This window comes from Engraulis encrasicolus, chromosome 24, assembly GCF_034702125.1.
Source record: "Engraulis encrasicolus isolate BLACKSEA-1 chromosome 24, IST_EnEncr_1.0, whole genome shotgun sequence".
NCBI lineage: Eukaryota > Metazoa > Chordata > Actinopteri > Clupeiformes > Engraulidae > Engraulis > Engraulis encrasicolus.
Window position 1 is genome coordinate 31,262,766 of NC_085880.1, and position 17,500 is coordinate 31,280,265.

At 44.4% G+C, this 17,500-nt stretch overlaps 1 protein-coding gene across 1 annotated transcript in view; it reads right to left on the reverse strand.

The window, feature by feature from the left end:
• The window catches only part of cdh23 (cadherin-related 23), a 435,252-nt gene that overhangs the window by 279,528 nt on the left and 138,224 nt on the right, over positions 1–17,500 (reverse strand). The window lies entirely within an intron of this gene.

Consider the following 17,500-nt stretch of genomic DNA (forward strand, 5'->3'; position numbering starts at 1 on the left):
CACATCATCAAAAACCCACAGTGAGACACCGTTCACTTCCCCCATTGAAATGCACAGCCACTCAGGCATAATTAATCGCAGCAGAGTAGAACAACACGCTAACATAAAGGCCCGCAGTGGGGCTGTGCTCACAGTCACCATCTCTGAGACGGCTAGCGGGCCTGGGGGCCCTTCAGACTGTGGTGGTCAGCAATTCAGCCAGCCATGATGATGGCTTATAATTGTTTGAGGGTTGCATAAATATGTAATCAACCTGGTTACAGGGCTACGCAAGGGTGGGAAACCCTAACCCCTGCCATCTCCATGAAACACACACACGCACGCACACACACACACACACACACACACACACACACACACACACACACACACACACACACACACACACACACACACACACACACACACACACACACACACACACACACACACACACACACACACACACACAAAAGCTCATAAAAACACACAGCCCTATTAATTTAACTCGCTCAAATGAAACCAGCCACTGAAACCATTACTCTAAATGCACAGGCTATGTTTGCTGACATTAACGTCTATATTGCAACGCAAAAATGAATACAGCTTTCCCTCTTACTTCCAGCAATTACAGGGCCATATCAGGCATAGCTTGTATGGGTAGTGGGAGAGAAAGGAATGTGTGCTGTGTCAGATGCTGTTTGGTAATAACATCCGACATAGTTTACTGTATGAAAAACACTGTGATCTCGCTTTACTCATAATGTGCACCATATGTGAATGGCTCTTTGTGTTTTAGAGAACTCAGGCCAACATGACTACAGTAATCTCAAAAAGTGTGAAAGTCAATATGTTAAGACTGTTCAGACCGTCAGATAAATCAAAAGCAATCACATCAGTGAAAATACTGCAAAAAAAAAGTCTGTCGAGATGGAAACATTTTAAGGGTTAGTGTGCTATGAGACGCTTGACACTTGAGTATGTCTGCCTCTTCCAACGCCTACAGATACGTGACATTTGTTTCTTGGCCTAGGTGACGGTCTGGGGTTTCAGCCAAAACTCATAAACCTGGCAGGTGAGGCTCTAAAGAAATTCCATGGTCTTAGTGTAAATGCTCCAAAAACGCCAAAAGACACTGAGAGACTGCCAGCGTGGACCCCCACAGCTCCTCTATGCCAGTGTTTCCCAACCAGGGGTACGTGTACCACTGGGGGTACGCGAGCACACCTCAGGGGGTACGCGGAAAAATTTAATAATAACAAATATATTGACTGTAGTCACATTGGGATAGAGCAACAGAGCATCAGTGAGGGCGAGGGGGTACATGTCATATGTCAAAATGGCTTAGGGGGTACTCAGGACAAAAAAGGTTGGGAAACACTGCTCTATGCCAAAGGGGATGCCTGCTGTGATGGACACCTTGCAGCATGAATACAGGAGCCTTCATCCAGTTAATGTCCTTCACACAGGGTGCCACACTGAGGCGCTTAACCTTACAGATGAAACAGATGAAACCCGGAAACTTCAGCTGGAAAAAGCGTGACAAACATAAAAGATGAACGGCGGGATGAAGATATTGACGATATTAGAACTAGAGATGCACCGGATCCAAGATCCGGTTCCGGATCCGGCAGGATAATAGGGTTTTTCACAGGATCCGGATCCGGTTCCAGGATCCAGGATCCGGTAGCCGAGGCTTTTCAGTCAAAATAGTTGGAGCCAACGTGATAAAAAGGGCCCACGCGTGCGAGTAGGCTATGTGTTTGAACCCTTTTGTAGGATCTTAAGCAGTGGATCCGGTATCCGGCAGGATCCTAAAAATCAGGATCCGGTGCATCTCTAATTAGAACGTATGAACGTATGAATTTACCAATTGTAGGGTGTGAATGGGCCTCTACAGTCTATCAAGTCAAGTCAAGTCAAGTCAAGTCAGCTATCAGAAGGTGGTGTAATTTTTAGGGAGTTGGACTGTAGATCACAGGGTTGCAGGATCAATCCCCACCCTGACCAATCCCTTCCTCCCTCCATGGCTGAAGTGCCCCTGAGCAAGGCAGCTATATCCCACACTGCTCCAGGGACTGTGATCAATATATAATATAAAATAATATCTGTAATGGCTTTGGATAAAAGTGTTGGCTAAGTGTGATGTAATAATAATGATCAGACAAAACAAACCGGATTGGCTGTGTCTGATTGAAATATGGACAGGCTCAGGCCCAGTCAAGCTAGTCACCAAGTAAAGCCTATGGTGCTGCACTATTGGGGGCATTTCTCAAAAGCATTGTTGTTAACCAGTGAGCAATTTAGTAGCCTGGCTATGGGAAATTGCATTGCAACCAAGCACGTTGCTAACTTAATTTGCAACAACGCTGTTGAGAAGCGCATCCTTGTCAGCAAATTGTCTAGGGTTGTGTTGGGTCAGGTCAGCGGGTAGATTACCCAATGTGTCATGAAAGCAGGCGCTCAAAGAGTAATGGATAAAATAGGGGTGAGCGGACAGATTTGAGAGGTTACAGAGCAAGCCACTACTATATAAGCAAAAGCAAAGGATGAGAACACAAGAAGTACATCAGATCTACGCCATATGCAGACCTTTCAAAAAGCAAACTGGAAACTTGATGGACCTCGACTGACCAACATAGAATTGTATGCCACTGCACGTGACTAAAAGAGCTGAACTTAAAGTTTATAAAGAAAACAAGGAGAAAAAGAAAGTGTGTGTGATGCAGGGGGAAATGCTACACATAGAAATGTACTTGCTGAAGCAGCCCGTAACTGTATGTCCAACACACACATGCTGGCAGGCATGCTCGCTCGCTCGCACGCACGCACACATGCTCGCACGCCCGCACGCACGCACGCACGCACACACAGTGCAGTTTCAGGGAAGTTTGTTTTTGTCTCCCAGTCTTTCACTCTCAACCAACCCTGTTTGCTTTTCACTGTGTGTGTGTGTGTGTGTGTGTGTGTGTGTGTGTGTGTGTGTGTGTGTGTGTGTGTGTGTGTGTGTGTGTGTGTGTGTGTGTGTGTGTGTGTGTGTGTGTGTGTGTGTGTGTGTGTGTGTGTGTGCTCTCGCAAGCGTGTGTGCCTGTGCGTGTGTGCATGCGTGTGTGTTCCCCTCTGACACTCTCTCCAGCTGACAGGCAAGACTCAGCAGAAAAGAAGCCAGACGTGTCTGTGTGCATTACCATCTATACCACACAGCAGAGAGAGAGAGAGAGGGAGAGAGAGAGAGAGAGAGAGAGAGAGAGAGAGAGAGAGAGAGAGAGAGAGAGAGAGACAGACACAGAGATAGAAAGAATAAGCATTAAATACACAGAGAAGTGAAGAGAAGAGAAGAGAAGAGAAGAGAAGAGAAGAGAAGAGAAGAGAAGAGAAGAGAAGAGAGGAGAGGAGAGGAGAGGAGAGGAGAGGAGAGGAGAGGAGAGGAGAGGAGAGGAGAAGGAGAAGGAGATGGAGATGGAGAAGGAGAAGGAGAAGGAGAAAGAGAAAGAGAAAGAGAAAGAGAAAGAGAGAGAGAGAAGAGGAGAAGGAGAAGGAGAAGGAGAAAGAGAAAGAAAGAGAAAGAGATAGAGAGAGAAAGAGGAAGAGAAAGAGAAAGAGAAGGAGAAGGAGAAGGAGAAGGAGAAGGAGAAGGAGAAAGAGAAAGAGAAAGAGAAAGAGAAAGAGAAAGAGAAAGAGAAAGAGAAAGAGAAAGAGAAAGAGAAAGAGAAGGAGAAGGAGAAGGAGAAGGAGAAGGAGAAAGAGAAGGAGAAGGAGAAGGAGAAAGAGAAAGAGAAAGAGAAAGAGAAAGAGAAAGAAGAGGAGAAGGAGGAGAAGGAGGGAGAGAAGAGGAGAAGGAGGGAGAGAAAGAAGAGGAGAAGGAGAGAGAGAGAGGGAAGAGGAGAAGGAGAAGGAGAGAGAGAAGGAGAGAGAGAAGGAGAAAGAGAAGAAGAAAGAGAGAGAGGAGAAGGAGAGAGAGAAGGAGAAGGAGGAGAAGGGGAGAGAGAGGGAGAAGAAGAAAGAGAAGGAGAAGGAGGAGGAGAAAGAGAAGGAGAAAGAGAAGGAGAAAGAGAAGGGGAGAGCGGGGGAGGAGAAGGAGAAAGAGAAGGAGAAAGAGAAGGGGAGAGCGGGGGAGGAGAAGGAGAAAGAGAAGGAGAAAGAGAAGGAGAAGGAGAAGGAGAAAGAGAAAGAGAAAGAGAAAGAGAAAGAGAGAAGAGGAAAGGGAAAGGGAAAGAGAGGCAATGAAAAAAAGAATAAGCTCTGGAATGAGCTCTGGAAAGGCTCATGACTGAGGAAAGAAACAGTAAAACAAGAACCCAAATGACAATCATGAAAAGAAGAAAAAAAACATAGACAGGAAGAAAAAAGAAGAGATAAAAAAAAGTAACAAAGTGACTAAAGAGCGTGTGACAGACGCTGATTGAGACTGAAATCCCCACAGTGACACAGCCAGGCTTTTTTTTCAAACCTGCTAAGGAGCCGGAGCTGTGCACACCGTGTTATAAAATGAAATGTCAGCCTGAACATCCTCAGCACAACCAGCTCAGCACTCACACACAGGGTCGCTGATAACTTTGGCTAGGCCCGGGACAAAGTCATATGAAAGGTCCCCCTTGCCCAATACATAAAATGCAATGAGGACCCAATTCTATCCCACCCACGCCTACCTGGGACCAGGGCAACTGACCCATTTAGCTCCACCTATCCCCGACCGCTGTCGACTTCCCTGCTTCTAGAACTGCCTGACCCAGCCCGTCCGGAATCACCCCGGCCTGGCTCGACATGGCAACGGCCGACATAACTCGACCCAAGTAAAGTGTCTGGCTGATTATCCGGCCCAGCTAAGAGGCTGTCACACTGTGTCCGCCGCACAGCCGTCAATCAGTCAAACGCCAGAGGACTGACTGAGCAGCCATCAGCCCTCAGCAGCCTGGGAGCAGAGGCGGAGAGATGGAGAGATACAGTAGAGGGCTATAGCTACAGAAGGAGAGAGAGAGAGAGAGAGAGAGAGAGAGAGAGAGAGAGAGAGAGAGAGAGAGAGAGAGAGAGAGAGAGAGAGAGAGAGAGAGAGAGAGAGAGAGAGAGAGAGAAAGAGAGAAAGAGAGAAAGAGAGAGAGAAAGAGAGAAAGAGAGAACAGAAATGAAGAGAGGGGGATACAGGAAGATGCAGAAAGAGTGTGTGTGTGTGTGTGTGTGTGTGTGTGTGTGTGTGTGTGTGTGTGTGTGTGTGTGTGTGTGTGTGTGTGTGTGTGTGTGTGTGTGTGTGTGTGTGTGTGTGTGTAGACAGGAAGATGGAGGCATTGGGGTACAGGAAGAGACAGACAGGCCTGAGCGTAGGCCGTCAGAACAAGAACAAGCACAAGCACTTCTGATGAGTATGCTGACGGCTGACAGTGTGACATCACCGTGTCACACACAACTTTTTTTAACCAGGGTGTAATTATGTGAAAATGTATTTTACTATCATGCAAATTGCTAAATAACTACACTGTAAAACATTGCAGCCAGTTAAATGTAGAAAAGGAAGTTGCCCTGCTGCCTTAAGTGTGTAAATGAACTCAACTTGAGATGGCCTTGAGTTGAGTTAACTCACAAACAAAAGTCAATGCTTTAACTGCCCTGCAATGTTTTACAGTGTATTGGATTCTAATTTGCATGCTGTGAGAATATTCCACTTTTGCCTCATATTTCAGTTTGGAAAGTCACCTCTTGAAGCTGTGAGTTAAGTGATAGAAAAGAGGAGGACGTGTCCAGGAGGATAACTGTGCTACTTCATGCTAGATGAGTCTCATTAAATGTATTTTTACACAAGTTTATTTCCAGACTATATGCTGCCCATTCAAAACTGTTACCTTTTTGTGCATATTTACTGTACCACCACAATTATTCATCTTACTCTGCTCCATTTCTGCCATTTTGAATGACCAGTCAGACATCTTGTAAATCTTACTCTACATTGGTCATACGAGTAAATATACGTTTATTACATCAAATGAAAATGTGAAAGCATATGTATAGAAAATAAACAACTAAAATATATACTCTACTTTAGCGTTTGGACGTAGGAAGAGGAGGAAATAAAGGCAATAGCATGACTCGTCCTGGACCGACCAAGTCATGCTTGGATTGCCGCATGCACGCACACAAGCACGCCGTGTAGAGTTTGCAAACATTTTCTCGTATCTGCCATTAAACTCTCTGCATCCCTGCAGGCATGTACTGTGAGCCAATATCAGCCCGTGTGGGAAGTCAACATACTGTATTCGAGAAATGGAGAAAGACTGAGGAAAATAGAGAAATGGAAAAAACAGGAAACAGAGGAAGTCGTATATCAATTTTTCCAGGCCATGAACAAGATACCTCACCACTTCTCAATGTTTTTCCTCTCTTTTTTATTTTCTTTTTCCTTCTCTACATCTCTCTCTCCCCCTCCCCCTCTCTCAAACACACACACACACCGATATTGTGCTGATGGTTTGACAGGCTTCAGTCCTTTTGAATAGTCTGTGGCATGGCAAAGACAGCTGTCTAGGTAATTACTACTCTGGACCCACACCAGGACCCTCATCACTTAGTAAATGTGTGTGTGTGTGTGTGTGTGTGTGTGTGTGTGTGTGTGTGTGTGTGTGTGTGTGTGTGTGTGTGTGTGTGTGTGTGTGTGTGTGTGTGTGTGTGTGTGTGTGTGTGTGTGTGTGTGTGTGTGTGTGTGTGTGTGTGTGTGTGTGTGTGTGTGTGTGCGTGCGTGCGCGCTGATTGTCCACATCATGATGGCCAGAAGAGAGAAGAGGGAAAGTGGTAAAGAACACCAGAGAACACCTGTAGATACTGTGTGTGTGTACTGTATGTGTGTGCGTGCGTACGTGCATGTGTGCGTGCATGCGTGCGCATGTGTGTGTATGTACGTGCGTGCGTGCGTGTGTGCATGTGAAACCCTTGTATTTTAATGGCCTCATAAGCTGGTATATGGCCAGGGTGCCAGCCATAAAAGGCAAGCCATAATAAACAAGTGTGCAGAGAAGGAGACAGAGAGAACAGAGAGAGAGAGAGAGAGAGAGAGAGAGAGAGAGAGAGAGAGAGAGAGAGAGAGAGAGAGAGAGAGAGAGAGAGAGAGAGAAGCTGCCAAAGGGCTTGCCACCTCATCACACACATGGCCTCTCTCCTCTTCCTTCTCTCCACCTCTCCAAGACGAGAGCAGAGAAACAAATGACTGGGAAAAAGAGGCATAAAGACAGAGAAGAATGGGAGAACGGGTAAAAAAGCAGGACAGTAATAAACATGATAAAAGTTTGAGGAGAGGAGAGACATGGGAGTGATGAAGAAGACAAGACCAGAAAAGAAGGACTGAGAAAGACAAATGAAATGAAATGAGAATGATAGGGGACAAAAACAGGAGAAATGGGATGGGGAAGGAGGAACGATTGAGGGAAGAAGAGGAGAGGAAGGAATATGGCACAGACGTTGGAGGCAGGGAGGGAAGGAGTGGAGTACAAAATGTAGGAGGAGTGTAGAGGAAAGGAGTGAGGAGGAGAGGAGGATTACCCCGGCATTGGAGGCAGGGAGAAAGGGAGGGAGGTGGGGAGGAGAGGAGGAAGAGGAGAGGACTGTAGCATTGGAGGCAGAGTCGGAGAGGAGAGGAGAGGAGAGGAGAGGAGAGGAGAGGAGGGGTACCGTTGCATTGTAAGGAGGAGAGGAGTCAGGGAGGAGACGAGGGGTACTATAGTGTTGGAGGGAGGAGAGGAGAGGAGAGGAGAGGACAGGAAGGGTACCGTTGCATTGTAAGGAGGAGAGGAGTGAGGGAGGAGACGAGGGGTACTATAGTGTTGGAGGGAGGAGAGGAGGGGTACGGCAGGCGCTGGAGGGAGGCAGGGCGAGTGCATAAATCTGATAGAGGCAATCAGAGAGCAGTCTAATGGTCTAAGTGTCTCATCCCACAACCATCTGCCCTTTCAGCCGGCTCAGTCTTGCATAGTGTTCAGGGTTGCCAGATGAGGCTGATGATTTCCAGCCCAAAAAATGCTCAAAACCCGCCTAGGAGCGCAAAATCCCGCCCAATTGTATTGATTTCTATTGCAAAAATTGGGCGGGTTTTTCTGCTAAATGCAATTTTTTTCCCGCACAAGGCCATCCTAAGCAGCCCAAATGGGCGGGAACCAGCCCAATCTGGCAACACTGATAGTGTTAGACCGAGCTGATTCCCTATAAGAGACACAGAATATTCCACAGTCTCCACAACCCATGATGCAACTTTGTTTTTCCAACCACTTGCTCAAGGATGTTGAGCGTTTAATTGCCTGTTTACGCAGGTGTGTGTGTGTGTGTGTGTGTGTGTGTGTGTGTGTGTGTGTGTGTGTGTGTGTGTGTGTGTGTGTGTGTGTGTGTGTGTGTGTGTGTGTGTGTGTGTGTGTGTGTGTGTGTGTGTGCGTGTGTGTGTGTGTGTGTGTGGCTCAGTTAAACCCAGTTCCTCGTCCACTGGCCACTATCTCAATCAGCTGCTTTCAGAACCATGGACAGCGTCTATGCAAAACCCAATGGAAAGCCATGCTTCGTAAACTACCCGCATGTGCTGACGTTTATTTGAACAAAAGGCTGCAGAAGCTTGAGAGCAACACTTGTCCTCGTGCTTAAAGGGACACTCCACCCATTTGCATTTAGCTTTCCATTGCTAGACACCCAGTCATACTTTTGAATGGTTGTGCAACACTCTCTCAATTCCCCCTGAGACAGGAGAAATCCGTATTCACCTCTTAACACTTCCTCCTACAATGATGTAAAAACCGTCATTTTGCATCATTGTAGGAGGAAGTGTAAGAGAGGTGGATTTCTGTTGAGACTACAAGCCTTTTTCCCACCCTTTCAACCTCGCCCATAGGGGGTTGGACCTAATGCGCTAACAGACCTATCACAGATCAGTGTGCCAGTGCTTTTGAAATCACTGGCATTGAGGCTCCAGTAAGTCACTGGCAGAGCTGCCTGGGCGTGGCCTGTGGAACTTGAGCACTGCAGTGCATTATGGGGATTGTTGTCACAAATCCATAAGCACTGAAAAGTCACTTTCTGCCTTTTCTCGGTCAAGAAGTTACCAAATTAGAAATTTATGCTACTATTCTACTACATATATGACCCACTTTCAATACATATTCATGTCTCCACCGGTGGAATGCCCCTTTAAGTTTGGCTCCATTGTTTCTCATTGAGAGGGCACACGCTGAAATACGTCTGTGCAATGATGAAAAGATGAATAGTGCAAGGTGCGATCTGGTGTTTACCATGGTGTTTACCATTTGGGCCAGCACCCTCACAAATTAATTGAACAAGTGATTAAGTATGTCCTAACCCAATCACCAACAACTGGTTGTGATATTCGATTTGTCTATAATTCAGTTGTAGCACTGAAAGTTGATGTCACTCACTGCTCACAAACACCACTTCACCTGCAGAGCTCATTTTAGGACCATGGTCAGCGAACTGAAAAGCCAATGGCATAGGTTTATAGTTAATATTTTCACAATGTGCACAAACAAAGGTAAGTTTACACATAGGCTAGTGGACCTAACTGTCAGTACCTTTAGGAGGTCAATTAAAAGTTTCCAGAGATGTGACATAGTCAAAGTTTAAATGCAGTGGAGAAGGTAGGCCGGGAGCTACCCATACCCCTCAGGATGTTTTTTGCTATGTTTTTTTCACTATGATTTCCTGTTAGCCTATACCCTGGGCCATAACGAGTTGATAGGGACAACTCCCAACTCGGCCCCGTTTGGTCTCAGGGCCCAAAAAAACATCTTTTGAGGAAAATCTGTAGGCGAAATTATATAGCTGTAAATATTAAGGTACTGCAACTGCAAAAATGGTCCTAGAGCCCTGTAAATTTACATGGATCACCCTGTCACATAGGGGAATCAACCTGAAAAATGTTTCAGGGCTTGGTGCTTTTCTTCTGTCAAATACCATCTTTAACATACCCAAAACCCCCAAAAAATGCTTGTCCGCCTGACAAATTGTCTTCAAATTTGATTATTTTCAACTCTGTTATGATATGCAATAGTCCCTCAGATGTAAATAAAAAACTACACAAGTTCATGAGCTTCAATTTAAGTCCAAGATGACCTTTCTAGCTAAAGTACAACAGCTGTTATGTCCAAAGTTATTCACTATAGCCTATCGGAAAAAAAAACTAGCCTCCTGGCAGCCATTCAGACACTTTCAGGCATAACCATTTCATATGGGACTATGAACATCAATTTCACATAAACCATATTTTTAAAGTGTTTGACCTTGACTTGAAAATTGCTATGAATGAAAGTATGATGTGAATGTTACCACCTATTGGTGGACTGTAAACAGGATGCAACACATGGTACCATCACACAAAATGAACGTATCAAATGAGAAATTTATTCAAGGAATGGTTTCTTTGTATTGTACAGCAGTAGTGTAGAATGTGAATAAGAACTTTTAATCATCATTTAATAATCATCATTATCATCATCCTCTTCCTCTTCCTCATCTTCATCCAGATTTGTATGGATTTCATCAGTCATGTCATGTTCATCCGTGTCCTCCTCTGCCAAGACATCAATGAGAGCTTTTGGGATTACATCACCCTCAAACCATAGTGGTTCAAGCTTCCCAGTATCTGTGTTAATGTGAAACCCATGGTCAAGTGGACTTGGGATCTCTGGGTAATGCTCATGGGCCCTCTTCCAGATGCACACTTGAAAGTTTGTACGTTTGATGTGCTGTTTGAGGACTCTCTTGCATGGTGGGAAAGTTGATAGGTCAATTGAGAGACCCTGACGAACCTGAAGGTTTGACCCACACATCTTCTTTATTTTAATTTCTCTTGCTTCATCAACGCTTTTCACTCTGCGACTAAATCCATACAGGCGGCAGGTGAACTCCTCAACACCATTGAGGAGCTGTTCATCAAGATCCCATGAGTTCCCTACCTCTGCAAAGACTTGAATGAATTTCGATGTTTGATTCAGCATCTTCATTGGTCGCACCTTTCCTTTGCCTTTGAATGCTGATGTGCAGTCAGCACCAGTGAAAGCATGTAGGGCCAGAAGAGCTGCAATGTGCTCCTGCGAATAATCTTCTGCCAGCAGGTTGATGTCAATTAGTCTATCTCCCATGTCAAAGATGATGTTGACAGTTGATGACTTGGCATAATACAGGAGAATGAAGAAAATGTCTGAGTCTTTTGCTCTGACTCTCACTGTCCTGATGTGAGGCATATTTGTCTGGATGTAGTGCATGTAAATAATCACCCTAACATCTGTTTCTTCATGTTTTGAGCAGATCTCCGGGAGAAGTTCCTTTGACACAACTCCAGCATTACATTCTACCCTGTAGGCTTGACCAGCCTCTATGAAAATGACAGGCCTTCGAAGGACATTTTCCATCATATCTTTGGAGCTCCAGTGATCCAGTAGTAAATGAATGAGTGCTTTCTTGTTTTCATCATTTGTGAGAAAGGCCTTCCAATCAGCGGGGCGATGAACATTCAGCCCATTCACAATAAAACGTTCACCACAGCCTCTGCGATCTCTCTCGGCTGATTTTGGTGAATGAAGACGATTCACGTAAGTGTCTGTGCTGAATATTGTTTCAGCTGATGCAGGTAGACTTGTGAATGTTCTCTCTGATATTGCCTTCATTGTCTGGGGTACATCACGCATGTACAATGAGGAATTTCCATCCTGAATGAGAGCACATTGACCTGGAGGAGGAAGCTGTGCATTCTCAGCATCTTTGATCATGTGGTTCATGCCTTTTGCTTTGTTGTTTTTTGCAAAAAAGCCATCCATTGTTGAGATGGAGTATGGTGTCACAGTTAGGGGATAGGTCATAAGGTCAGCAGTGCTTATTTGTGCCTTCAGTTCTTGTGATTTAATGAAGATCTGAAAAAGAAACCCACTTGTAGCTTTGTATTGTAGCACTTTCTGGTTCGATGCCACCAGTGTCCTTTTTGGTGCAGTAGATGACATTGTTTTGAACCTGTTTCTCTTGATGGGTTCAAAGAAAAGGACATCTTTGTTTTGAAGTCGATCATGGATGAATTTCTCCTTTTGAGTTTTACCTACTTTCAGACCATTCAGGACATCATGGCGAACATCTTCTGGCATAGCGGCTCCTGAACTCAAACTTGTCAAGGGCTGAGAAGTCTCAAGCTCAAATGGATTAATAAAGCTCTGAAAAGCCTCTACTGTTCTCTGCACTTGCTCCTCAGATCTTGTAATCTCACGTGGTCTCAGATCTCTTTGCTGCTTCTCTGTATATTCACCTCGACCCCATGCCATTTCCCACATGGCTTCTACAAACTCTCCTTTGGCATGGGCAGTCAGAATGTGGCGTTGGCTTGCTTCATGATTACTGGTTATTCCACATATGCCAGTAGAATATGTCCCAGACCCAGAGTTTGACTTGAGCCATTTCATTGCTGTCTCCTCTATTGTTTTGTCTGTGTGGCAGCGGTTGCCTGGGATCTGTGACCTTGAAACACTGATCGCTCCAGCACGCAAAAGTTTCTCAGATTCTGGATGTGTTTCCTCAACATGTTTCAGAAAGTATCCTAGGTAGGTGAGGAATCTTGCATAGTTATGCTGGTCTGAGCAGAAGAAGAGGTCCGGCATGTTGTTTAGTGCGGCTTTGTATCCTTCATAATCATTTGTTTTTACTGCCTTATTCATTGACATGACGAGCCAGATGCAGTCAATATACTCCATCCAAAATTGTCCAGTTTCTCCCTGCTGCCCATTTCTTACTGATTCTCTGAATGCAAGATATTCTCCAATGTGGTGAGGTATGCCTACATTATCCAATGGTGGCATGTGAGTGAGAGATGATGCATTAAGATTGAGGTTTTCCAGTAATGCCGTTCCCTCTGGAGAGAGTGGTTCATGGGTTTCTAGATACTTGTCATAGAGGAGCCTCTCCAGGGCTTCAAGCATGGACTTGTGTGTATTCATTGCTCTGTCCCAATTCTTTCCATCAGTGACCCCTGTCACAGAGCCAGTGGTAATCAGTTTTGCTTCCAAAGCGACTTCTACCCACCCACTCCCTTGACAGTATCTTCTCCCTATGCCTTTCAAATATGCTCCACAGCAATGAAATGTACCAATTAGGATGATATGGTTTCTGTATTTTTCTGGTTCATTCCATATAAGAGGGTATGCTTTCATGCAAACACCTAGGTCAAATGTGGAGATTGTGTACTTTTGTCCAGCTTCAGAAGATGCAACTTCACTGTATCTGAGGCATTCCTGAATAGTTGCCAATTCAGTTATAGGAGAATTGATCATGGGATAGTATCCAATAGTAGTGAGGCATTTGGGGGACTGGCCAGTAAGAGACACCCAGCCTGACAAACCAGGGATGTGCTGATCTTCAGAGTTGGTTTTACGAGCAAGGACCCAAATTAGATCAGATGTTTCTGAGTGAGTATGTGAGGTTGTGGTGGAATTAGGTGACACCAAATTAGGTGGCTCCGACCGTTTCCGTTTATAGTAGGTTGGCAACTCTGTCACAGGACTTTTAAATGACCGTTGTTTTTTTGGAGGCTGAATGCTAGGATTGGACTGTTCTGCGGTAGAGGTCTCGATATCTGCACATAAGTCATGTGTAGGCTGTCCTGAGATGGAGGCTCCTGCATCTGCAAACTCATGCATGGTCTCTGCTGATGGCAGTGCGCCTGGATCATCACAGAAACCTAGGTCTTGCATGTAGATCCCTGCAGCAGTATGGATGGAACCTGCACCATATACATCTGACACTAGCTGATCAAAATTGTCCCAGTCACTGTGAAAGAGTGCACCATCAGGTTGCTTCTTGATGACATCTGAGTTGCTGATTAATGAAGCACTATTGACAATTGAATTGGCCAGAGCTGTTTCAAGTTCAATTGAGTATGTGTATGACTCACAGTGACCAAGCCTATGGATCAACGTGGTGATGCGCTTTGATCTGAAGAGATGGCGCAGTGTCATACAAAGCAAGATGTGCTTTTTCATCTTCCATTGACCTGATGTAGCTGCTCTGCAGAGGTCCTGAGAAATGGAGGATGCCAGACTTTCCTCCCGATGTGACGGCTTCTTATCTCCACAGATGAGGTTTAAAATGAAGCGTAACACTTCTGGTGGAATCTCCTCCTTTGGGTCATGAAGATTGCGAGCCCTCGGGGGCCAAGGCAGTGGCTCAGCTGTTTTGAAGGCAGTAAGAATTTTCTTGTGAAGATCATAGCTCACCTCTTTGCACCAGTCTTTAATTCCTAACTCATAGGCTGAACGCACTGTCGTCTTCATGGATTCCAGGGATTTACAAAACAACAATGTATCTTTAAATTGACTGGATGAGAAGTCAATACAATCTTTCAGATCAGGGCAGCCTTCAATTTTTTGCCTCAGGTTATGACTTGTGATTTCAGCAATAGATGCTCCTCTGAATTCCTTTAAGGTGTCATTATACAATGCTGTAAGGTGAGCAAGTTTAATAACCTGACCTTTCTGGATAACTTCCATTTTGATATGGTCATGCACACGAGTAAAAGCTTTACTGATCAGTGCCTTCTTTGTAGTTATTTCAGATGCTGCAGATGAATTGTGAGTCTGGGGTACTCGTTTTACCATGTACTGTCTTCGACAGCATTCGTGATACTGTGCCTCCTTAGCAAAAAGGTCAACTCCTCTGATTTTGCATAGCAGGTCTTCATCATCGAGTTCCTTGGCTTTTTCCTCTATATTTCTGTATGCACTTGACTGGAATTTTTGTAGGTTGTATCTTTTGCCAGACACTTGCTTCACTGTGCTACCTTTGCAGAATATGCAGTACTGCCCAAACAAAACTGGGGAATCCAAATGATCTCTGGCTTGTCTTGTTGACACATTCTCTGCTTGACACTTGTCTAAAGCATGCTTTGCCTTTTGGAAAAAAACACGTTGGCAGCTTTTATGGTAGCCACAATCCAAGGACAATTCATCAGGAATTGATTCAACAATATCTTGCATTCCACCACAATCAAACACTTGTGTTTGAAGTTTCTTTTTCATGTCATGAATTTCAGAAAATGCAGTCTGCGGATCAGCCTTAGAAGACAAAAGAATGAACCTGTCTTGTACAGTCCCCTTATTACCATGTAGGATACAGTTTTGAAGACATGGCTGAGGTAGTGGATTTTGTTTTGAAGAACCCTGGCCAATTGTCCAGTCTTCATCATGATGCCTTTTCTTAGGCATGTTTCCAGGTTTAGATTGTTGATTGTGTTACACCCATCTGAAAATAAGTTTCAGTAGAGTAATGAATTCATAATGTGCAAAAATCAAATTATGTAGATATCTATTAACATGATCTAACGTTAATATGGATGACAATGCTTATAAAACAGCATCTAAATAAGAAAAGATTACACTGAGAGGACTTCTATCAGGAAGCAGAGGCTAATAACCACAGCTAGCCAACAAATCAGCTATCTTTGGTAGTGCTGGAAATACTTGGTCAAGGCGGAAGACAAGGCAAAGATAAGGACAACGATTTAATACAATAGTGGATGTACGGTATTTCACTTTATGTAACTTAATGATATAAATCGTTTCTGCCTGCCATCTTTAAAATGATCCCCACGAGCGACATTTGATTAGCTAAAACATATTAGACAATCAAAGTTAGGTGGCTGTGCATTTAACACACACACACACACACACACACACACACACACACACACACACACACACACACACACACACACACACACACACACACACACAAACACACACGCACACGCATGTACACACCGAAGGGGATGAACTTACCTCAAAATGGTCTTTGAAGTGAGAATAATTTCGGATGGGACGTTGGTCAGAATGCTGGTTCGGTTAGTGTGTTGGCTGGTTTTGTGTGTAATCTTGCATGCTGAATACCTTGTCTACAGTCATTCACACAAGATAGTATAGCACTACACTGCATGCCAACTCTTCTGAAACATGGTTTAAATGAAAAAAAAATCTTCAGAGTGCCATATGAAATGATGAGGCCTGAAGCGTCTTTTTCCCTTCTGATTTCGGATAGGCTACTGTGAATAACTTTGGACATAATATCTGTTGTGCTCTAGCTAGAAGGGTCCTCTTGGTCTTAAATTGAAGCTCATGAACTTGGGTAGTTTTCTATTTACATTAGAGGGACTATTGCATATCATAACAGAGTTGAAAATAATCAAATTTGAAGACAATTTGTCAGGCGGACAAGCATTTTTTGGGGGTTTTGGGTATGTTAAAGATGGTATTTGACAGAAGAAAAGCACCAAGCCCTGAAACATTTTTCAGGTTGATTCCCCTATGTGACAGGGTGATCCATGTAAATTTACAGGGCTCTAGGACCATTTTTGCAGTTGCAGTACCTTAATATTTACAGCTATATAATTTCGCCTGCCACTTTTCCTTAAAATATGTTTTTTTGGGCCCTGAGACCAAACGGGGCCGAGTTGGGAGATGTCCCTATCAACTCGTTATGGCCCAGGGTATAGGCTAACAGGAAATCATAGTGAAAAAAAGTTAGCAGAAAACATCCTGAGGGGTATGGGTGGCTCCCGGCCTAAGGGAAAAATATTGATTCTGTGATTTCAACTGTTCGTACTGATTTCGTACTGCTTTCGAATTTCTGAGTAGTTAAAGTAGCAAGTCATTTAAAATGTCAGACAAGTGTTACCCTATTCACGTGCAAATATTCTTTTTGATAAAACCACACCTTCCCAGACCTACGCATATGCTGTAGCTCCAGATGTTCATGGAGCAAGGCGGAATGATCGACAATGGACATTATCTAAAATGGCTTAAAAAGGCGTGTGAAATCATGTAGTTTGAGATGTGAAATGATGTACTTTGAAATGAAAGGAGGTGGCTTTGATGTAAACCATTCACTAACCTGATTGACACACAACAGACTGCTGGTGCTGATTATGTTCCCACTATTTTAAGGACAGGGAAGGGGCCGACCATGATTTAACCCTGTGGTGGTGAAATGGTTTCCACTGACAGGTGGAACAATGCCAGGCTGGCATTTGTATATATGGAGAAGGAGAGAGAGAGAGAGAGAGAGAGAGAGAATATGGCGTAGTGGTGTGCAGCACAGCGCATAGAGTTAATTGGTGTGGAGGGTGGGAGTTGTTAGCAGGGGTTTAAACGGTTGGGCACGGCCCCCACTGCTGACTACAATATATAACTGATTACTCCCACCAAAGTAGAAAAGGGCATATCTCTCTCTCTCTCTCTCTCTCTCTCTCTCTCTCTCTCTCTCTCTCTCTCTCTCTCTCTCTCTCTCTCTCTCTCTCTCTCTCTCTCTCTCTCTCTCTCTCTCTCAACCGTAATACTTCCACAAAATAATTCCAAGCTCTACAATTTCACTCAAAAACTTACAGTCTTTATCTGTGCTTTCCCTATCATTAAAAAAGGCCATCCTCCCTTTTTTCTCTTTTCAAGCTGAGGTCAGGTTATGATTGAGTCATTTTAAGGACAGGGAAGGGGCCGACCATGATTTAACCCTGTGATGGTGA